General features: G+C 36.2%; 1 protein-coding gene across 5 annotated transcripts in view; it reads right to left on the bottom strand.

Moving 5' to 3' along the window:
• Window positions 1-24,396, bottom strand: part of SPOPL (speckle type BTB/POZ protein like) — an 81,416-nt gene that overhangs the window by 44,238 nt on the left and 12,782 nt on the right. Inside the window, exon 1 of one of the 5 annotated variants that reach the window (XM_086718485.1) lies at window positions 11,062-11,180. The exons of the other annotated variants lie outside the window; for them this stretch is intronic. The gene's annotated coding sequence lies outside the window, so the exon portion shown is untranslated. Of the gene's footprint in view, window positions 1-11,061; window positions 11,181-24,396 lie in introns of those variants that run through there. 5 annotated transcript variants of the gene reach the window in all.

Genomic DNA, 24,396 nt, shown 5'->3' with positions numbered 1-24,396 from the left:
TAAAGGATTATAGTACCTCATTTCCCTATGGTTTGTAAGAATAAAATAAAGTGTGTGTGTGGGTGGGGGGATGGGGGTGTAGGCTTACACTTAGTACAAACTGAATACCAGAATAGACATATAATAATGAAAACTTCACAAGTGACATCTGAGAGTAAGTGGGGGTAAGGGCAGTGGTGGTAAAGGAAGTAATAACCAAAACAAATAATTAACATATATAAAAGGTACTTAAAGACTATCACAGGTCTTCTGCTTCTGAGGATAATGGAATACCTGGCAAGTAACTTAAGTTCTGCTGTTAAATAGAAAACTGAGGGGCGCCTGGGTGGCGCAGTCGGTTAAGCGGCCGACTTCAGCCAGGTCACGATCTCGCGGTCCGTGAGTTCGAGCCCCACGTCGGGCTCTGGGCTGGTGGCTCGGAGCCTGGAGCCTGTTTCCGATTCTGTGTCTCCCTCTCTCTCTGCCCCTCCCCCGTTCATGCTCTGTCTCTCTCTGTCCCAAAAAAATAAATAAACGTTAAATAGAAAACTTGAAATAAAAATAAAATATCTATTTAAAGACATCTAGAACTGCTCAAGCAATCAGGACAGGGGATCCCAACATTCCAGAGAAGAGGGAATAATCTAAAGGCAAACTGACAGATCCTAGCTACATTTTTTTTTTTTTTTTTTTTTTTTCTGAGAGTACTTGCTCAATCTAGCCACAATGCACAGTGAGAATCCAGGCTTTGCCCAGGCCAGGGGCTGCTGCCAAGGGAAGGAAGTATCTGCAAAGATTCTGTTCTCCTTGTGGGCAGGAGATAAAAATAGGATACTGGAGGGGCTAAGACCCTGATGAAGAGTGACCTTTAAAATTTCTGCCAAATGGTGACCTTGCATGGAGCAGGAAGCCAAGAAAAAAAGCTTCCAAAAAGCACAGCAAAGTTTTCAGATATTTTATACGGCTGAAGAGATAAGGATTAGAGTTCAGGATCAGCCAGAGAAAGGGACCTGAGTAAGAACATTAAATTCTCATTTGGAAGGCCTGGAAAGCTAGGCTGAAAGATGGGAGAAAGTAGATGAAAATAACAGCTTTATCTCAATTCCCTAAGAAACAGTCAAGCGGAAATTCTAGGACTGGAAAACAACTTAATATGTTAGTTTGACAGCAGACAAAACAGCAAAAGATAGGACTAGAAAACTTTTAAAAGAGCAATAAAAGGTACTTGCACTGAAGCACAAGAAAAAAATTTATGGAAAATACAAAAAGGACCTAGGACAAATGTGAGACACAGTGAAAGTCTAACATATATTTGAGTGAATCTACGACATTTGAAAAGATAACTGAAAATTTTTCAAAACTGGTCAGCAACAGTAATTATAATGTCTTTTAGGAATTAAATATATGTACAATTAAAATGTATGACAACAATAATGTAAAAGACATGAGGATAAATAGAATAAAAAGTGTTCTAAGGCTCTAGAATTCTTGGGGAAATGGTAAGCATAAGTACTGGTATTAGTTGTAGTAAGTCAACGGGTAATCATTAGGGTAACCACTAAAAGAAAAGCAAGTCAGCTCAACTAAACATATGGTAAACAACAAAAAGTGGGAAAAATACAGAAAAGAAATAGTAAGATGGTAGATAATGATATAAATAATTACATTTATATGTAAATAGGTTACCTATGCCAATTATCAGACTGGATTAAATAAATACTCAAAGACTTAACTAAGTGCAATGCCACATCTTAGAATGGTAAAAAGAGGGGCGCCTGGGTGGCGCAGTCGGTTAAGTGTCTGACTTCAGCCAGGTCACGATCTCGCGGTCCGGGAGTTCGAGCCCCGCGTCAGGCTCTGGGCTGATGGCTCAGAGCCTGGAGCCTGTTTCCGATTCTGTGTCTCCCTCTCTCTCTGCCCCTCCCCCGTTCATGCTCTGTCTCTCTCTGTCCCAAAAATAAATAAAAAACATTGAAAAAAATTAAAAAAAAAAAAAAAGAAAAAAAAAGTGGTAAAAAGAAGTGGTAGGAATACTGGTACAAATATGATTCAAGTCTTCAGTTAGTTACGAGTATATTATACCAATATTAATTTCTCATTTTAATAACATTGCTATTTTATTCAATATAATAACAAAGCATTTACATTTAATTGCTGTTTAATATGGGGCTTAATATAGTGTTAACATTATGGGAAGCTGTGTGAAGAAAGAAAAATATGCCATTATTTGCTTTTTGCAGAGATATAAACACAAGGGTACTGAAAGGTTTAAACTGAAAGAATGGGAAAATGTATACCTTATAAATCCTATCCAAAACAAAGCAGGTACAACTATACTAGGATCAGACAAAATAGACTTTAAAGCAAGAAGCATTAGGAGAGATAAAAAGGAAAGTAATAAAAAGACAAAAAAGGTCAATCACAGAAACATAATGCTAAGTGTGTCTGTATATAATAGGATTGCTTCCAAAAATCATAGATGTTAATTCTCTCAACAAGTGAAAGAACGACCTTAACAACATATTTACATACATGTACAAAAAGAGAACATGGCACCCAACAGCAAAAGAATGAAAATTCTTCTCAACTGCAGAGAAAACATTCACCAACCCTAACCATGTTATTATTGCAGGATAAAGAAAGCCTCGCAAACAAATTTCAGGCTGCTGAAATCATTCACAGTATAAATCTTAATCATAGTAAAATTAAATTAATATCAATTGGGAGAAGATAAGTAGAAAATACCTAAGTCTCCAGAAAGTAAATAGCTTTCCAAATCTATTCATGAAAACAGAAATCATAATGGGAATTAGAAAATATTTTGAACTTAATATTAAAGATAAGAAATTTCCATACTTATAATTTATAGTTAACATGGATGCTTAGGAAATTTATAGCCTTTCATGACTATACCAGAAAAGGAAAGCTGAAAATCAGTGCCTTAAGTTTCCATCTTATAGAAGCTAGAAAAAAAGTCAAACCCAAAGAAAGCAGAAAAAATAATAAGGTATGAGCAGAAACCAATGACTGAGACACAAACACACACACACACACACACACACACACACACACACACACACACGAGAAAATACAAAGCCAAAAGCTGGCTCTTGAAAAAATAGTAAAATTAATAGCTTTAGTCAAACTAATCAGGGCAAAGAGAGAGGACACAAATTTATAACACCAAAATGATGCCCTAAATGATGAGGCTATCATGAAAATGTTACAACAATTTAATTTTTTATGGTTTTAATTAATTTATTTATTTTGAAAGACTGGAGAGGAGCAGAGAGAGGTAGAGAAAAAATCCCAAGCTGACAGCACAGAGCCTGATGTGGGGCTCAAACTCACAAACTGGGAAATCATGACCTGAGCTGAAATCAAGAATCAGATGCACCCCAATGTTACAGCAATTTAATTGATAATTCAAATGAAATAAGACAATTACTTGAAAAACATAACTTACAAAACTGACACACAATATGAGAAAATCATAAATAGTCCTATCTTGATTAAAATTAAATTCATTATTAAAAACACTATCACAAGGAAAACTTACACAGATGGCTTCACTGCATAAGCTCTACCACAGAATAGGAGACAAAAACAAACTTCACAGTTTGTTTGATGAAACCAGTGTCAACTTTTATAGCAAAACCTGTCAAGCACATTAAAAGAAAGGAAGATGAAAATCTCTCAGGAACACAGATGTAAGAATCCTAAGCAAACCAGCAATAAATCAAACCTAGCACTGCATAAAAAGTATACTATTTCATGACCAATGGAGTTTTATTTGAGTAATACAAAGAAGATTAACATTAGAATCTATTAATGTAATCACCCTGTAACAAAGAGGAAAAACCACCTTGATAAATGCAGAAAATGTGTTTGATAAAATTCAATACCCATTCAGGACAAAAACTCTTTACACTAGGAATAAAAAACTTTCTTAATTTTACAAGTGTCTTAAAATGCACATCTACATGCCTACAGTAAGAGTTCCCACTGAGATGATATAAGGGACCACTTTCAGTGCTTTCATTCAGCACTGTACTAGAAGCTCTAGCCAGTACCTTCAGGCAAGAAAAAGAAAAGAAAATGATCATCATTCAATGATAACATGATTGTGTACAAAGTAATGGAATTAATAAGCAATTTGCCCAAGTTGTTGCACACAAGGTCAACATATAAAAATCTATATTATTTATATATGTTAGCAACAATCAGAAAATAAAATGTTAAAAGATGACATTTATAGTATAATTAAAAAAATCCACTTCTCCTAGAAATAAACCTAATTAAGGATGCTCACAATCCCTACAGTGAAAGTACAAAATGGTATGAAAGGGTAAAGATAAGCTAAATTAATGGAGGAATAAGCTTAGGTTCATGAAATGGAAAATTCAATCTTGTGAAGAATTCTCCCCAGATTGACAAATAAAATCAATGTAATCAAAATCAAAATACTAATAGTGCTCTTTGTGGAAACTGGCAGGTGAATTCTAAAAATTTATATGGAAATGAAAAAGAGTCAAGAACACCCAAAACAATTTTGAAAGAACAACCAAGCTGAATGACTATAAGTAGATCAAATATAGAACACCAAGACCTAACTATAAAACCTAAGTATAAAATATCAAGACTTAGATCTTGGCTGCAGCAACTTCTTACTCAACATGTCTCTGGAGGCAAAGGAAACAAAAGCAAAAATGAACTATTGGGAGCTCAACAAAATAAAAAGCTTCTGCACAGCGAAGGAAACCATCAGCAAAACTAAAAGGCAACCAATGGAGTGGGAGAAGAGATTTGCAAACGACATATCAGATAAAGGGTTAGTATCCAAAACCTATAAAGAACTTAGCAAACTCAACACCCCAAAAAACAATCCAGTGAAGAAATGAGCAAAGACATGAATAGACACTTCTCCAAAGAAAACATCCAGATGGCCAACTGACATATGAAGAAATGCTCAACATCACTCATCATCAGGGAACTACAAATCAAAACCACAATGAGATACCACCTTACATATGTCAGAATGGCTAACATTAACAATTCTGGCAACAACAGATGTTGGCGAGGATGCAGAGAAACAGAATTTCTTTTGCATTGCTGGTGGGAATGCAAAACTGGTGCAGCCAATCTGGAAAACAGTATTGAGGTTCCTCAAAAAATTAAAAATAGAACTACCCTATGACCCAGCAATTGCACTACTAGGTATTTATCCAAGGGATACAGGTATGCTGTTTCGAAGGGACACATGCGCCCCAATGTTTAGAGCAGCACTATGAATAATAGCCAAAGTATGGAAAGAGCCCAAGTGCCCATCAATGGATGACTGGATAAAGAAGATGTGGTATATATATACAATGGAGTATTACTCGGCAATCAAAAAGAATGAAATCTTGCCATTTGCAACTATGTGGATGGAACTAGAGGGTATAATGCTAAGCGAAATTAGTCAGAGAAAGACAAATATCTTATGACTTCACTCATATGAGGACTTTAACACACTCAACAGATGAACATAAGGGAAGGGAAGCAAAAATAATATAAAAACAGGGAGGGGGACAAAACATAAGAGACTCTTAAATATGGAGAACAGACGGTTACTGGAGGGGTTGTGGGAGGGGGGATGGGTTAAATGGGTAAAGGGCATTAAGGAACCTACTCCTGAAATCATTGTTGCACTATATGGTAATTAATTTGGATGTAAATTTAAAAAAATAAATAAATAAATAAAAAGGCACAATGATATCCAAATTTTAGGAATCACAGTCCAGTATCAGTAAAACAACATTTGGGTTCTGGCCACTAATGTATGTGTAATTATTTAATAACTGTATATATGAATCATTTTAAAGATGTAAGGCATGTATTACAAGCCATAACACAAAAAGAGAACATAAAATATTTTCAGTAAAATGATATGGATAACAAAAAAAAAAATATCAAGACTTAAAATATAGCCACTGAAATTAAGACAAAGAGCAGTACTTGGGCAAAAACAGAGAAACTTACCAATGGAAGAAAATAAAGAGTCCAGAAACTAACGCACCTGCATTTAGCTAGTTCATTTATGACAAAGGTAATAATGAACTTCAATAAAGAAAGGTCTTTTAATAAATGGTGCTGTGTCAAGTGGATAGTTATACAGAAAAATAAAATCCTGCCTCCTACATCATATACAATGACCAATTCCACATACACTTCAGATATAAATATGAAAGTAAAACAATAAAGCTTTTGAGGGGAAAAATTAAGTCTAATACAGGACTTATATCCAGAATCATAGGGAATTCCTATGAATCAGAAAAAAAATGCAGGCAAATGAACAGAAAGATTGGTCAAATACTTAAATACAGCACAACAAGTAAAGCAGGGGAAGGAAGAGAATATTCAGAAGGTCAATAAACATGAAAAGGTGTTCAACTTCATTAGTTATCAAATACATTAAAACAACAATGTAATACTGCTATTCAAGCAACAGAATGGCTAAAATTTTAAAAGACAATACAATAAATGTTGGTAGATAAGGAGAACTGAGTTTTAAAAATTACACTGGCAGTGAAAGTATAAATTAGCATAACCACATTGAAAAATGTTTACAGTATTAAAGCTAAACAAATGAATAGTTTATAACCCATCAATTCCACTCCTGTGTATATATTCTAATGTTCATCAAAAGATTGTACAAGAATGTTCACAGGTGGACTCTAGATATAAATACAAAAATAAAGCAATAAAGCTCTTGTGACAGACAAAAACTTTTTAAAAGACCCAAATGTCCGTCAACAATAGAATGGATAAAATGTGGTACGTTCACATAGTGCAAATCTATACAGCAATGAGACTGCAGCATGGATGAATCTCACAGACATAATGTTAAGACAAAAAAAAGCCAGAAATGCTGTTTGATTTCATTCAGACCAAGTTTTAAAGCAGGGAAAACTAAGATATAAGAAGTTGGAATAGCAAAACTGTAAGTAGCAAGATTTTGAGAAATTATGAATGCTATCAAGGTTTGTAGTTTTGAAAACAGACTTAATTCAATGATCGAGGGGGTTTATGTCAGTGACAGAATAAGAAGTTGGGTTAAAAAAAAATTTTTTTTAAGTTTTATTTATTTTGAGAGACAGAGTGCAGAGGAGGGGCAGAGAGAGGGGGAGAGAGAGAATTCCAGGCAGGCTTATGCTGTGAGCACAGAGCCCGATGTGGGGCTCGAACTCACAAACCATGAGATCATGACCTGAGCTGAAACCAAGAGTCGGACACTTAACTGACTGAGCCACCCAGGTGCCCCACAAGTTGGATTCTTAAACAATTTAAGAGTTTGAGCTACAGGAAGGGGGTGGGGGGGGGGGGGGGGCAGAGGTAGAATTGCAAACATATTCAAAAAGGCCAAAAAAATACACATCATGTTTATTATAGTTTTACAGATGTGGGCACAGAGAAAAATGAGACAATTAGATGAGTGTTATTTATTGGCTTCCCATGAGCACAATAATGCAGAGCTCTACTATTCCAGTAAGTATTTCCTAAGAAGGAACAAGACTCTCTAGCAGCCAAACCCCTGCAAGTATGCTTCATACGGATACTAGAATACCACTAACAAACTTCACTAAAAGTTTTCAATTAACAAAGGGATTTTTCTCTGCAAACAAATCTTCAGTATTACAAAGAGAATCATGTAAAAATGTTTTCTAATAATCCACTTCATTGTCAACATTTTGGAAACTTACCTGTTCTATAAGGAAAGTGCTATTTAAAATGTGTAACTTTTAGGGTGCCTGAGCGGCTCAGTCAGTTAATTGTCTGACTCTAGATTTTGGCTCGGGTCACAGTATCACGGTTAGTGAGTTCAAGCCCTGCATTGGGCTCTGCACAGACAGCGTGGATGAAGCCTGCTTGGGATTCTCTTTCTCCCACTCTCTGCCCCTCCCCCACTTGTATACTCTCTCTCTCTCTCTCTCTCTCAAAACAAACAAAAAAATAAAAAAAATAAAATGTATAACTTTTTCCTAATAGAAGCAATTTAATAGTGGCAAGAACACATATTTTGTAAAGACTTTCCACATGTCAAACTATTTATCTAATTTGACCCCCAAAATAACTCAATAAGCCAGTAACTGCCTCTGCCAATGTTACAGATGAGTAAACTAGGGTGCAAAAACGCTATGAAACCTGCCCAAGATTTTAATGCTAAAATATGGCAATACCAGCCTTGATGTGAGCCTAAGCTTATACTAAATTCCTAAAGATATCCTTTCTTGTGTGTTAGTAACAGAAGGAAAAACAAACAAACAAACAAAAAGACTGGTTTAAAAAACCTATAACAAAAGGGATATTCCGTCTTCGAAACTCATGTGAAAGGTATGTAGCCTTCTATCAATTTTCTAATTTCTAAATACCTGGATCATATATTACACCCATATATTGCACCTGGATCATATATATCCACCCAAGATGAAACTTTGAAAACAGAATATGGTTCTAGGCAGAGAAGTGAGCACATTTATGTCTCTTTTATTTTCTAATTTATCAATGAGACAAGTTCTTACAAAAGAAGAAAGCCTCAACAGGGCTCGAAAATAAGGGTGGTATCAGTAGATCAGACATTTTGAGAAATTCAAAGCACATGAATGGGAATAAATTAGCAAAAAAAATAAATTAGGTGGGAAGAGATTAGTGGAGAAATTAAGGGAGAAAATAACAGTCCCAGACACTAGAGGTATTCACAGTTCTTTGAAAGGGGCCCAAAGAAGAACTGACCTTTCATCAAATACAAAGGGCAGGAAAAGGCCAAGGGGCAATCATAAGGTTAATTATTTTAGAAACAATATTTGGGCTAGCTGAGACAGCTGGGACCCTCCCCTTTCCCAAGGCTGGCAACTGTGGCTTTTACCATCATGCCAAAGTCGAAGAATTGCTCTCTAAAGGAAGTTGGCCACCTGTCTGGGTACATTCTTTATAAGAGTTATCAAGTGCTTAAGAAACAAATTGGACACAAACTGGACTAACTCTGAATATCCTAAGAGACATTAGGAATGGGACAGGAAGAAGAGATGATACCTAACAGAAATTAAATACTCGACCACACAAAATAAAGCCCTCCTTACTTTGATGTGGGGGGCGGGGGGTCCCCAACCTACCCATACAACCTACAGATAAGTAGGTAATGTTGAAACGCTTTGCCCACTTACACCGAATGCATCCACAGCCTTTCCATTCAGGGAAGAAGCCTGGTGGGAAAAAGACCTATGCACTTCAGGGAAAACCATGCCAGCCAGACACTAGTAACTTAGTTCTTACTAGTTAAGAACTAGTAACTTAGTTCTTCATCCCAAAATATTAATGGAAACCAACAGACATTTGGGGAAAGATCCAAAACTGAAAAACAAAGCAAAATAACTCGGGTAGAAATGGGAGAATACAGGGAGCAGCATGGTCACTCAAAAAAATTTCCCCTAGGGGCACCTGGGTGATTCAGTCAGTTAAGCGTCTAACTTTGGCTCAAGTAGTGATCTTGCAGCTCACGAGTTCGAGCCCCATGTCAGGCTCTATGCTGACAGCTCGGGGCCTGGAGCCTGCTTTGGATTCTGTGTTTCCCTCTCTATCTGCCCCTCCCCCACTCATCCTGTCTCTTAAAAATAAATCTACATTACAAAAAAAAAAATTATCCTAGAGTATACTTGAGTAAAACAACAATAAGCCGCTTTGAAAAACTGGCTAGAAAAAGAATTCTTCTAAATTCAGTTGGTGGAATGAGAACAACAAAGTCATAAGTGATGCATAAGTCGAAGGATAAAGACTACTTTTGAGGAGACAAAAAAACACAAAGAATGTAGGAAATAAGAGAAACTAGAGACCTGGAGATCAGGTTGAAGAGATCCAATATTCACCTCACAGGTGCTCCTGGAGGAGATATAAACAGGAAAAATAGGGACATATAAAGGGGAGTAGGAAAAAGAGAAGACGATTACCATGATCCAAAGGAAGACACAAGTTCATCTTACCAAGTACCAAGAATGTTTCATGAAACACTGTCTATACCTAGACACATCCTGGTAACACTGTTCAGAGTTTCACCATGTTATCTACAAAGCAACAAGTCACATTGAAATCTGGATGCTATTAAGACATAGAATAAATGCTTTTAAGATTTATAAGGAAAAAAAATTTAACTTAGAATTCCATACTCAAATTTATTCAAGAATGTGAACCAAATAAAGGATATTTTCAGACAGCAAATATTTGAAAAGTTTGCCAGTCTTTATTGAGAATTATTCAATAAGACATTCTGAACCCAATGAAATCTAAACTTTTTTGTATGAAATTTAATCAGATAAAAATTAACAAATAATTTACAATATATTCTGACACCCCCTAAAATTACTTTGTGCATCCCCTTTAACGTGTATGGATGTCTCATTTTGAAGACCACAGCTCTAAACCAAATGAAAAAGAAATCCAAGGAGAAAAAAAACATGGAACTGAAAAAACAATAAAACCAAACAGGTCTCAGAGGAAGAGAAGTAAACTGAAGAAAACTAAAAGAGAATCTACTAGAAAATGACATTTGGAAATTTTTCAATTGGTAAAGTTTTAATGTACATAGAATTATATTTCATTCTCTGTGAGACCATTCTACTTTGTTTTACAGTGGCATATAATCACATTATAAATATTTCAAGGTTTAAAGTTTTTAGAATTGATGTGTAAATAAAACAAAAAAGAATTTATAGGTACAAAACATAAATACCTTGATGATATAAAATTAACAATGAATAATTAGGAGATGGACGGAGTGAGGAGAGGAACAGGACTATTATTCACAGAGGTAATACTGTCCAAAACTAATAAACAAAAAATAACATTGTTAATAAAAACCACTAACAGAAATAAAAGGAGGCACCATTTACAGCGAAAAGTGGAACTGGGGGTGGGAAGGTGACTTATCTTTTTCACTCTCATGGAACATGAATCTCAACACAATTATGACTAAAAAAAGTATCATATTAGAAGTATTATAACAGTATATGACATAGTATGCCCATTTAAAAAACTGAAATTGAGGGGCACCTGGGTGGCTCAGTCGGTTAAGCGGCCGACTTCAGCTCAGGTCACGATCTCGCGGTCCGTGGGTTCGAGCCCCGCGTCGGGCTCTGGGCTGATGGCTCAGAGACTGGAGCCTGCTTCCGCTTCTGTGTCTCCCTCTCTCTCTGCCCCTCCCCCGTTCATGCTCTGTCTCTCTCTGTCTCAAAAATAAATAAAACGTTAAAAAAAAAATTTTTTTTAAACTGAAATTGATTACTCATTGTCATAGTCAGCTCACATTAGATACTTCTAACCACCTCTATCACCCCCTTCATTTACTGCATTTTATTACTTAATCTATGACACCTGTGAAGGTTTTTGTGTTTTTGTCTATTTCTGTACTGCAAAACCTCAGTGTGTGTTTAAAAGAGGGAGGGGACTAATTATATGGTCTGAGGGAATTAATAGAATAGCTAATTCAGACCTATACATGAAAATAGAAGTCATCTTGTAGTTCTGATCACCTGAAAATCTGAAGTTCACTAAAATGTGCATACCACGAGACAAAGTCTCTTCTTCCAATCAGAAATTGCTTTGACTCTCAGTAGAACAATCTGACTCAGTGACAGTGTATCTGGACACAGGTGCTACTGAGAAGAATCTTAGGGGGCAAGAACAAGGGGCGATAAAAAATACAGCAACAGCAATATTTAAAAATTTGTGTTTCTTTATTTTTTTGAGAGAGAGAGGGAGAGAGAGGGAGAGAGAAATCCCAAGCTGGCTCCATGCTGTCAGCACACAGCCCAATGTGGGGCTCAACCTCACTAACTGTGAGATCATGACCTGAGCCGAAACCAAGAGTCAGATGCCCAACCGACTGAGCCACCCAGGTGCCCCAACACCAATATTTTAAACCCTCAAGGGAAAAACTGGCTAGGGATAGGAAGATCACTCCTTCCTCCTGGCTACGAGGGAAAACCAAAAGAGCTGGAGGGAGTAGGAGAACATGGGCACCCAGGAGCCATGGCTGCTGCTGCTACTGCTGAAATTATACAGGGCCTTAGTTCTAAAAAAGAAAAACAAATGCATGGAGGTTGAGCCAATACCTTTGTTTACCTTTTAGTCTACTTACCTGGGCTCTTAATTCTTTCCTACTTTGACTACTGAGAGGCCTAAGTAAAATAACTTTTATAGTTTGAACTCTCTGTCCCAAATAAAGGATGCCCTACCTTCAAAGCTTGACAAGTTTGAAGTTTTTATAAGTCAAAAGCAGGAGAATATTGGTAATTTTATATGGTCCAATTTAATAGTCCTAGTCTCTGAGTGATTACAAATGGCAGACTTACAGGTTGTATTTCTCTAAAGCAGTGATTCTCAAATATAAGTGTGTATTAGAATCACATGGAAGTGTTAGCCAGAAAGCTAGGCCTCAACCCCAGAATTAATGATTTAGTGGGTCTGATTTGGGCCCTAGAATGTACATTTCTTTTTTTTTTTTTTTAATTTTTTAATGTTTATTTATTTTTGAGAGAGAGAGAGAGAGAGTGAGAGAGAGGGAGGCAGAGAGGGAGAGAGCAAGCACACACAGGCAGGGGAGGGGCAGAAAGAGAGGGAAACAGAGAATCTAAAGCAGGCTCCAGGCTCTGAGCTGTCAGCACAGAGCCAGATGTGGCGCTCAAACCCAAAACCGCGAGATCACGACCTGATCCTAGAATATGCCAAACCTGAAACTGCGAGATCACGACCTGATCCTAGAATGTGCATTTCTAACAAAGATCTTAGGAGGTGCTGGTGCTGCTGATCTAGGGATCTCACCTTGAGAACCACTGTTCTAGTGTGAGGGTTACCAGAAAGCTATTAATACGACGAATACAAAAACCCCATCCTCACTGCCCTAGCTATCCATGTGGCCTCTAACTCTGATTGAATCTTCCCTTTTACCATGGTATTATCCTGAGGATTGAGCTAGCTTTCAATTTCTTTGTTCCAGAGTCTTATTCCAGTGTTATGGAATCTATTTTAAAATTCACAACATCCTCTAACACAAAAAGTAAGCAGGTAATTTCAATGGCACACACACATGAGAACTTTATAAGGATGGGCAAAAGACTTAGAGACACTTAATACCAACTCTTTTTCTATTTGATAATTCATAAAGGCCATTAACACACAGGTGAAGGCTTTTGCACAGAGATTTAAAGCCTCTGCTTACTGTTGCCTTGTCATTCAATAACAAAGTTCTCCCTTAAACAAAAAAACAAGAACAAACTAAAAGGCAACCCTGTGTACACACATTGTAGCTCCACAAAAATCACTGCATTTCTGTTACTTTATCGTATTTTCAAAGAAAGGACTAAAAGTAAAAAGTCATTTAACAATATTTCTAGATACAGACATAATATGTCATCTTCCTTAACAATGGTAAAAATGGAAGGAAAAAAAAAAGGCTCTGGGGCCCATGTGTTGAGAGATGTGGATTTTATTCCTAGCCATTTCAAAATGGTTTTAGGCCCAAGCCATTTTGCACATCACTGAACTTTAGCTATACAAAGAGTTTGAGGCAAGAATCATTAAGTCCCATCTAGTTGTACAAGTTAATGTTTAGTAAGACATATACTCTGTAGACTAAGACTTACTTGATATCACCACATAATTTCCTCACAATGACTTCTTTAAAAAAAAAATCTACTATAGATCATAGAGCACCTGATTGCTTTTCCTATAGCATAACATATTAAGAACACGCTGGATCTTTGGAAGCCACCTTTGAAAATCATCATTCGCAGGGCACCTGGGTGGCTCCATTGGTTAAGTGTCCAACTTCAGCTCAGGTCATGATCTCACGGTTTGTGGGTTTGAGTCCCGCATCAGGCTCTCTGCTGTTTAGAACAGAGCCTGCCTTGGATCCTGTGTCCCCTCCCCCACTCATGCTAGCGTTCTCTCTCTCTCTCTCTCTCTCTCTCTCTCAAAAATGAATAAACATTAAAAAAAATTTTAAATGGTTAATTCCTGGGTTTTGGCACCAAAAAAAAATTTTTTTTTAAAAATCATCATTTGCAAACAACTAAAATTATATGTCCCGCTAGTTTAATTATTTTCTTATCACTTATGTAAAAAATTATATACAGGGAATAAGAAAAATATAAGCCTATCTGCAAATAAATATTTCACTTTTTAGAAGGAGGTTATTTCCAGAAATCTTGTAAAGACAGTACTGGGGTTTTTAAAAATGAGGTTTAGTTATCATAACAGTTTTTAACCATGGTTAATAAACCTCATAAGGTAATCATTTTAAATCGTAGTAATATATAAACTGTAGTGAACTTTTTAAAAAGGGGTGAGACTAGCAGTCAGGAGACTATTCAATACAGCCAAACTGCAAAACATCTCAGTTTTTTTTTTTTTTTTTTTTTTAAATCATTCATTTGTTGTTTATTCACTCTCTTATTCACTGACCCACTGGGGAACCTACACTTAGGCCCTGTGGAAACAAAGAAGGATTACAGCCTAGCCTCATAATTTGAACTAGACTTCATAAGTCCCCCAGGAAAAATCTTCTATAACTTCAAATGTGCTTCAGAGAACAATGAAAAAAAACAAAAACCTGACCACGTCTTTTTTGGTACAAATTTCAAAAAGTTGAAACTAAATGTTGTTACCCAAATGTGTGTATGTGTATTTTTAGGCAACACAAACATGATTCAGAAAACAAGATAATGCTTTAATACCAAAGCATTACCTCTGAATTCACTATAGTCTCTAAAGCAAGTTTACTTAGGCATTAGCCTATTAAGTTTTGAAAATTTCAGCAGTGTCTTAAAGCTCCTAACAAAACAATTAATCGGAAATTACCTATGCATAATTGTGTAAAACGTGTGTCAAACAACATGGAAATATATACATGCTACAAACTTTTGAAGCAATTAAAAAATTTCAAAGTTAATTTAATTCAAACTCTAATTTATAAATTACAGTACTATCCCACACTTCTTTTACCCAACTCAGAATAGTAATGATCTCAATTAACAAATGATAATTTAATCTTATCCCTTCAAGTACCAATATTTTTTTTAATTTATTTTATTATTTTGAGACAGATAGAGAGCATGCAAGCACAGGAGGGGCAGAGAGAGAATACCAAGTAGGTTCCACACTGTCAGCACAAAGCCTAACACGGGGCTCGAACTCACAAAACTGAGATCATGACCTGAGTGGAAATAAAGAGTCAGACCCTTAACCAACTAAGCTACCCAGGCATCCCAAAGCACCAACACTTTTTTTGGTCTGTCCATCTTAATTGCCACCTCTTCTGCAAAACTTTTACTAATCAATCTATAACCCCACACCATTTTTCTCAGTATAATGAATTACTACTCTCTAGCTACTCAAGTACTTTTATAAGCAATGCCTCTTGCACAAAATAAAATTTATTGTAGTTATTAGTACAATAATCCCTAAGGTTTAACTTCACACTTTAGAACTTTACTCTTACACATATTATCTCATTTGATCCTCTAAACAACCCTGTGAAGTAGTTACTTCTATTTTACAGACAAGGAAACTAAAACATGGAAGTAATGTGATCTAAGGTCATACAGTTAAGAAACAACAACAAATTATAGCCAGTTAGTCACAAATTGAATATGAGTTTTAATTGACAATACTACAATTTTTCTAACTGATCAAATATGTTAAACTCCTTGAGATTACTATATTTTCACATTTATGTAACCAATGGCCTCATAAAGAAGACAGCAGATAGTAAGCAAAGATACACTGACTGGATTTGAAGTTAACTACTGGAAAAGTATTATATATTTCCTAGCAGTGTATAGCTTAATGCCTCCTAAAAACAAAGTACCAAATATAACTTAGTATTACAAAATAATCCAGGGAATACAACCAGTGTTAAGAATTTGGTTTCTGATATTAGACTCAGGTTCAAATCCTGAAACTGTGTGAGTTCTCCGGGACTCAGTTTTCTTGTTTGTTAAGATGATGATGATGATGATGATAACAATAATAATAATAATAATAGTAAAATGGTAATATCTCAACAAATGGAATAATATAGGATAACCACCTCAAATAACTGGTGTATTTTTTTTTTTTAATTTTCTGAAATGTTTATTTTTGAGAGAGATAGAGAGACGGAGTGTGAGGAGGGGAGGGACAGACAGAGAGGGAGACACAGAATCTGAAGCAGGCTCCAGTATCTGAGCTGTCAGCACAGAGCCCGATGTGCTGGAACCCACAAGCAGCAAGATCATGACCTGAGTTGAAGTCAGATGCTTAACTGACTGAGCCACCCAGGCGCCCCAAATAACTGGTATATTGAGTGGGAATGTATAGGAAGCACCTAGCATTGTGTCCGGTACACAGAAATCACTCAATAAATTAGCTTAATGTGTGTGAATATGAAACTCAAAGACAGAACTAGTTTATAAAACATGAACTATTCAGAAGAGCAGAGTGAAATTTCCTTAAATATGTATTTCAGGTTTTATTTTTGCTTTTGCAACCTTTATCACTTGGCTCTCCAACAAGTATTACATCAGCTATTAACACTGTTGCTCTCACATTGCTTATCTCTAACAGCTTCCATCTCCCTTTTAATGCAAGAAGTGTGGAGGTATAGTTGGAAAAAGACAGACTGATGTCCAAATGTCTCTTAGGAATTATGTAACATTTAAGGGAACTTTCTGGAGGAATGAAAATGATCAGTATCTTGATGGGGCTGTTGTTATATAGGTGAATACATCTGTCAAAACTCATTGAAATATAGCTCGAAGACCTACGTAAAAAACAATACAAATTAAAAAACAAACAAACTAGGACTTATAACCCTTGAATAAGTTACTTTCATTTTCTGGCCCTTAGCTTTCTCATCTTCAGAAAGGGAATAATTTCTTTACTCAGAAACATTTTAGTGACTATGAAAGGAGATAAGGGGTATAAAGTACTTACAGTAGTTTCTGCACAGTAGTTGCCAATTCTGGATCCACTAAAATTAACCCTAGACCAGACATTTTTCAAATTTATCTAAGTCTTAAAACGTTTACCCAAAATAAAAGCTATAATATCTCCTCTTCCCTTTTCCTACTTTCACCCCAACCTCATTTGATTGAAGTTTTTACCCCCCATTGGGTTTTGTTTTCATTTTTTGCAAAATCATAATGGAATCTTTTGCTTTCATATTTTTCCTCATGCTCACTTAGAGAGGATCAAAAATGTTTACCTTAAATAACTGAAGACTTCTTTACCCAACTTGCCCAAAGTTAATCAATCTGCTACAATTCCTTCCTCCAAGAGATTAATGCTCCAATGCCAGGAAATGACACAGTAACCCATTGCTAGAGATTAGAATTGCAATAATTGCTTAAAGATCTGAAAGATACACATCAACTGTGCAATGTCCTATCAACCTCTAAAAGAACAGTCCCCCAAATATATTAACTACCCTTAATAACCCATTAAGAAACTACCATCCACTGATTTATGTAAAGTTATATATAATTCATTTCCCATATTACCACTTCAAATACAAACATGTCTAATTAAAATGAGGTAATTAACTCCATTCTTTGAAAATATGATTGTGTTAAAGTAACTGTTCCTTTTTACTAGTTTTCAAATCATTTCTTTAAAGTGTCTAAGCAACACTCTTTGTTCTAGGATTCCAGGGCACTGGAACAATTTCACACTCGCCTAGCATTCATTGAACAAACATTTATGAAGTATGTAAACAGGTCGGGTGCTGGAGCAACAAACATAAGGTCAGAGAGGAAAATACTTAACTAAAGCACATAAAATAGAACTGCTAAAATAAGGTCCTTTCTTACACCTGCGAAGAATCTAGAAAAAGGGAGTTGAGAGTAAAGTTCTTCTGATTTCATGCTGTTGCTTCCAGACCACTTTCATAACCTTTTGCCAAAACTGCAGGACAACTGCATGAGTCCAATGCTACATTCTCTTACTCTCTTCTCCCTTCTATCATCTTCTTGCACCTCTTGCAGTTAGGTTCCTTTATGGAGGACTCCAACACTTGTCTCCATGTCTCCTCTGCAGTTCCTGCCATCACCTTAGATAGCTGCACTCCTCTGGACTTCCAATCTACCAGCAGCAGAGTTCCTTAGGATCTTAGCCACTTGAAATTTTAGCAATCTTTTTCAAAGATTCTGACTTGGAACTTACCTAAAATATAAAATAGCTTGAGCAACTATGAAAATAAACTTCAGGATATCATTTTTATAACAGAACTAATTCCCGTCTGTCACCAATTTAATCCCCCAATACTTCTTATTAACAACACTTCATTGAGACCTTCCCATTCTTAAGACATTTTGACTTCACTTCCTTCTTTATCAAACTCAAACCCTCAATGCCCCCACTTCAAACACTCTCCAGCAAACATGCTTAACATTTCACTCCTTTGTTCTTTTACTACAACAATTCTGTAAACCCTCCACTCCATGTCAATCTAACTACCCACTGTTCCTTTGTTTGGGTTTCTGAGCAATGGTGTAAAAAATCTTTATAGGCAAAAGAGTAGTTTCTTAACTGGATGCTTTCATTAAATACACATTTCTATTTTTAACTCTCTGTTGTCAAAAGGGTTTGTTGTGAAAGAAGTCTTACCAATTAATGATATAATTAAATTAAATTAAGCTGAATTAGAAATCCAGCTCCTCAAGTTGTACTAGACTCATTTTAAGTGCTAAATAGACAAAAGTGGCTAGTGGCTATCATAATGGAAAGTGGAGATTATGGAACATTGCCACCATTGCACAAAGCTTTATTAAACATTGCTGCTCTACACATTCCATGGCAAGACTACTCAGCCACTATTCCAGCTCATATAACCTATAATTTCCCACTATATATTGCATTCCTTTTGACTTTACTCTTGCAAGCTATAGCACCAACCATGGAACAGGCTGGACCTCAAGTGGTCAATAAGGGCAGTGACATCATAACTATCTCTTACCATCACCTAAGACCAAATGGAGTTTGTTGCCCCAGTTATTTGTGTCCCAGCCCACTTAAAAAAAAAAAAAAAATTATTGTGTTTATTTTGAGAGAGAGAGAGAGAGACAGACAGAAACTGAGTGTGAGCGGGAGAGGGGCAGGAAGAGAGGGAGACACAGAATCTGAAGCAGACTTCAGACTCTGAGCTGTCCGCACAGAGCCCAACATGAGGCATGAACCCACAAGCCATGAGATCATGACCTGAGCCAAAGTCAGACACTCAACCGACTGAGCCACCCAGGTTCCAGCCCACTTCTAATCGTGGAAATCCCCATCCTGATACTGTCATTAAAGGAAGGTGTTAGTTACACTTTATCTGAGAAGGGTTAGAAAAAAAGAGGCATACTCATTAAACTCCTTTCATATTTTGTTACCTGTTACAGGCAGAACTCATTACTGCACATGTATCTCACATATTACTAGACTAGAGCATGGCAGCAGCTGGAGTAAAATTTCCGTAAGATAAGAGAAAATACACTTTTGGAACCTTTTAGTTATTAAAATCTAGGTGAAAAATTGGCAAAATAGCATGCCTTAGGATAAAGGGTAATAGAAATCTTTATGTCTACATCATTACACCCTGCATGCCCATCACCATTAAAATGACTTCATTTTCCTTAAAGAAAAACATTCTTGGGGCACCTGGGTGGCTCAGTCAGTTAAGGGTCTAACTTTGGCTCAGGTTATGATCTCATGGTTTGTGAGTCTGAGCCCTGCATGGGGCTCTGCACTGACAGTGCAGGGTCTGCTTGGGATTCTCACCCCCCCCACCCCCCGCTGTCTCTGCCCCTCCCCCACTAGTTCTTTCTCTCTCAAAACAAATTGTCAAAATAAATAAAATTTTAAAAAAATTTAAAGAAAAACATTTTTGTGGGGCCTGGGTGGCTCAGTTGGTTAAGCAACCGACTTTGGCTCAGGTCATGATCTCAAGGTTCATAGGTTTGTGCCCTGAGTAAGCTCTGCAGCTAGGAGGCTGGAGCCTGCTTTGGATTGTGTCTCCCTCTCACTCTCTGTCCCTCCCCTGCTCAAGCTCAGTCTCTCTGTCTCAAAAATAAACAAACATTAAAAATTTAAAGAAAAACATTTTTTAGAAGAAAAACATTTCACAAAGCTGTTTAGTTTACGAGGAAAAAAAAAGAAATAAAAAGAAGTCAAAAAGAAAAGAGAAAGAAATACAGCAAAATGATCTATGAAGAACAACGTGTTAGGAAATCCTGGGTTTTAAGCCAGTCTTTTCTGAAATGATGTAGCACATGGTTGAACTGGACTTAATAAAAGGAGATTATTGCCATCCACTTACCAGCCCTACCTCTCTCACAAGGAAATGCTTTGCAAAATAAACTAAATCACTCTTGTACCTCATGGGAACACTCTAAGGACATGAATGCCATCTCAGCTCTTCTGATGAGCTAATAATTCCAAGGTTCTTATGACTAGCAATAATCAGTAACTACTTAAGAACATGTAGAGCACAAGTATTTACCAAATGGCTGCTCTACCCAGGAACAGTATTTTGCAGCAGTAAGAAATGAAGTCAGATATAAAATATAAGCTATAGGAGTACCTGGCTGGCTTAATCAGTTCAGCCTGAGACTTGATCTCAGGGTCATGAATTCAAGACCCACATTGGGTATGGAGCCTACTTAATTAAAAAAAAAAAAAAAAAAAAAAAAAAAAATATATATATATATATATATATATATATATATATATATATGCTATAAAAAGGCATATAAAAAAAGGCATATGAAAATGTTAAAAAGGGAAAAGTACCTTATCGGCAGTTACTTGAGTCTATGTGTGTCTTAATAGAAGAAATCAACAACAACTAATTAAGAACAAAAGGTGCAGGAATGGCACTTCCCTGCATATAATTCTAAAATGATCTATACTCAGTGAGGAATAACCACAATCATAATACTGAAAAGGATACACAAGAGAAAATAAGTTTTTGAATCCTTGGTTTTCACTATTTTATTCAATAATGAAAAATATATTAGTTACACTGCCTTCTCTTGACACAAGAAAAAATTCCATACATAATAAGAAATTAAATATAAAACAGCATACAGCATGCTGTGGGCATATGGTTAAAATTTTCTCAATTTTCAAGATCTGAAAGCTGAATAAGCTCTGCTGTGTAGACAATGTTTCCCTTATTTAAGGGGTAGCAAAACCTCACACACACACACACAAATGAACTTACACAACCTACAATCTGGGTAGACAGTCAAGTAAGAGCAAGAGCATTCCAGCATTATGTAATGAAAGCTTTGAGCCAATGTTGCAGACTCATTCAATAAACTAGCCTACAAAACTTTTCACCAGCTTGCAAAATCTTAAAACCATTCCCATGTTTAGCAATAGTTAGGGAGAAATGCGCCATCTGTCAGAAAGTCAGTGAACTATATAGTGAAGCTATCATTTTCATGACAGACTCATTTTCCTTAAATTATACTTAAATTTGTTTTATATTCAGCATCTTATCAACTGACAAGGCAGCCAGAATCATCTGATGGGTTTTGTAAAAATAAACATGTCTCTATTCCACTTTTCCTGGGTGTGCATGTGGGAGGGGTATGTGGTACGAGTGGAGAAAGGAATCATGCTTATTTTGAAAAACTAGCTTATCCACAATGCAATACCACTTTACAACCACCAGAATGGCTAAATAAATGAAACAATATCAAGCAAATGTTACAGAGTATGTGGGACAAATGGAACTCTCATTCACTACTGATGAGAATATAAATTGGCACAACCACTTTGGAAAACAATGGATAATACATACTAAACCTGAACACAAGCACACACCACGATGTAAACAGTTTCACTACAAGGAACATAACCCACAGAAATACATATGCAGCAGCAAAAGACACACACAAGAATATTTTATAGGAGCACTATTCACTGTAGCTCAAAACTGGAAACAACCTATATGTTCACTAACAGTAGAACGGATAACTTATGGTGTATACAGTCATACAATGGGACAGAATACTACAGAACAATGAGAATGAGTAAGCTATGCTATGCACTACATGAATGAATCATAGAGAAAGAAATATTTTGGATAAGAAGCAAGGCATAAAGGTGTACATGCTGTATGATGCTGTATGCATGTCTTCAAATGGATATTAAACTTCAGTAAAAATTTACCTAAAATTAAAAAAAACAACAACGAATATTTAATAAATAAATAAGCAGCTTGATGCCTGGATGTCTGCAATAAAATCCTGTACTCAGGGCCATGTTACCTCCAGTCTAAAACTGGGACAGAACACTTTTTAAAATCTTCCTTCTTGCTCACTTAAAAACATTTTTATATTAAAACAAAGAATGCTGTATTAAGGTAACAGAATGCAAGAGTCAAATCCTTTTTAGAAGAAAACACTAAAAGTTGGACAAAATGTTAACACCAAAGCTCTCCCCCACTCCACCATTACCTAGACCACTCAGATCTTCACCTCCCTTCCATCAGCCAAGAGTTCACTCTTCTGCCAAACATTTAGAAGAAACATTTGAAAAGTAATGACCTACCCTAGCAGGGTAGTCATGAGGATTAAAATAAAGAGTGCATATACAGTTTGCAGCACAGTGCCTAAACACTCAATGGCTAGACAGTTTTAATAAATTCGAAGTAATGAAGCTTACAGGTCAAGGGCTATTTCCAATGCATCACTGTAAACACACAACCTGACATTCAACAGTTGGTCAATACCTCTTTGTGGAATAAATGAATGATGTGCGCTCAAAACAAAAAATAAAAACAAAGCGAAAGTGAGAATAAGAAAAATCAAGAAGTTCAAAGGAAGGTCTTAACCTAGTTTTTTAAATGTTTGTTTATTTTTGAAAGAGAGAGAGAGAGAGAGACAGAGAGAGACAGAGAGAAAACGAGCAGGAGTGGGGCAGAGAGGGAGACAGGCTCTGTACTGACAGCAGAGAACCTGGTGCAAGGCTCAAACTCATGAACCATCAGATCATGAACTGAGCCAAAGTCAAATGTTTAACCAGCTGAGCCACCCAGGGGTCCCTTAACGTACTTTTATTATTAAAGTATACGATAAGATTTTATATCTCAATGAACCAACAAATCATCAACATATGAAACCATCAAAGTAAACAAAAACTACCTAGGTATTATTTTTACTCCATATACTTCACAATGCGGAAGTAGGATGTTTTAACTAAAATTAAAACATGGTTCTTTAGTTTGAAACCCTTTAAAAATATTTCTGAATGAATTCCTTATGAGGTTGACAGGAATCATAAGTATATCACAGGTTATTTTCAAGACATCCATCATAGCATGTCAGTATTCTGAGTAACTATGTCACAACACAGTTGAAAGGAGATTTCAGCTGAAACTCTATACAGTATTATTTTTATGAAAATAGAAATGTAATTTAGATATCAAAGTTGTCAAGACTGCTATCTTACATTAGTTTTAAAAGACAAATCAACAATACTTTATCTTCATTGTGTGCCCAAAATACCAAACCCATTTGATAAGGCCCCTTTTCCCTATCTTTTAAGCAAATCATCTACTTATCCTACATCAAAAATAGCAATATTGTTCCTAATTAACCAACATTTACACATGTAATTATGTAAAAAGCACTATTCTAAACGTAAATGTAACTCATTTACTACTTACTTACAACTCTTTCAAATGATAAGTACTGTTTCATTTCCATTTTATAGACAGGAACATTGAGGCAGAGATGGTAAGTAACTACTTAAATTCACAAAGTTGTTAAATAGCAGTCTGGATTCATGCTCTTAACCACTGTGCTATGCTGCTTAGAGAGCTCTGAAGTAAAGCAGAATTTTAGAATTCTAGAGTGTAGCAGAATTTTAGAATTCAGAAAGCTTTGAGGTAAAGCAGGATAAATTTTCATCTCATTTCGGGAGGTTAGTATTTTGAGGATCTTGGGTGCTAATCATAAAATGAGGCAGTATTAATGCCACATTTCATTAAATCTAAGATGCCCATTTTTCCCCCCGTATTTCAACATTTCTAAAGTTGATGGCATTTTACAATTATAATTGATAGTGTTCTCTCTCTCTCTGGGGTGCAAAATAATATTGCATCTGGTAATTGATGGTAAGTACAATTCAAAGCCTTATAGTATTACCCATACCTAATGGCATAAAATACCCAATGTACTTGACATAATGTCTGATAAAAGTTCGGTAAAAAAGGGAAGTTCTGGGGGCGCCTGGGTGGCTCAGTTGGTTAAGAGTCTGACTTTGGGGGGCGCCTGGGTGGCGCAGTCGGTTAAGCGTCCGACTTCAGCCAGGTCGCGATCTCGCGGTCCGTGAGTTCGAGCCCCGCATCGGGCTCTG

The sequence above is a fragment of the Puma concolor genome, chromosome C1 (genome assembly GCF_028749965.1).
Source record: "Puma concolor isolate L17-30 chromosome C1, mPumCon1.1.hap2, whole genome shotgun sequence".
Lineage (NCBI taxonomy): Eukaryota > Metazoa > Chordata > Mammalia > Carnivora > Felidae > Puma > Puma concolor.
Note: the sequence above shows the minus strand (reverse complement) of the source record. Positions and strands in the feature narration are given on the sequence as shown.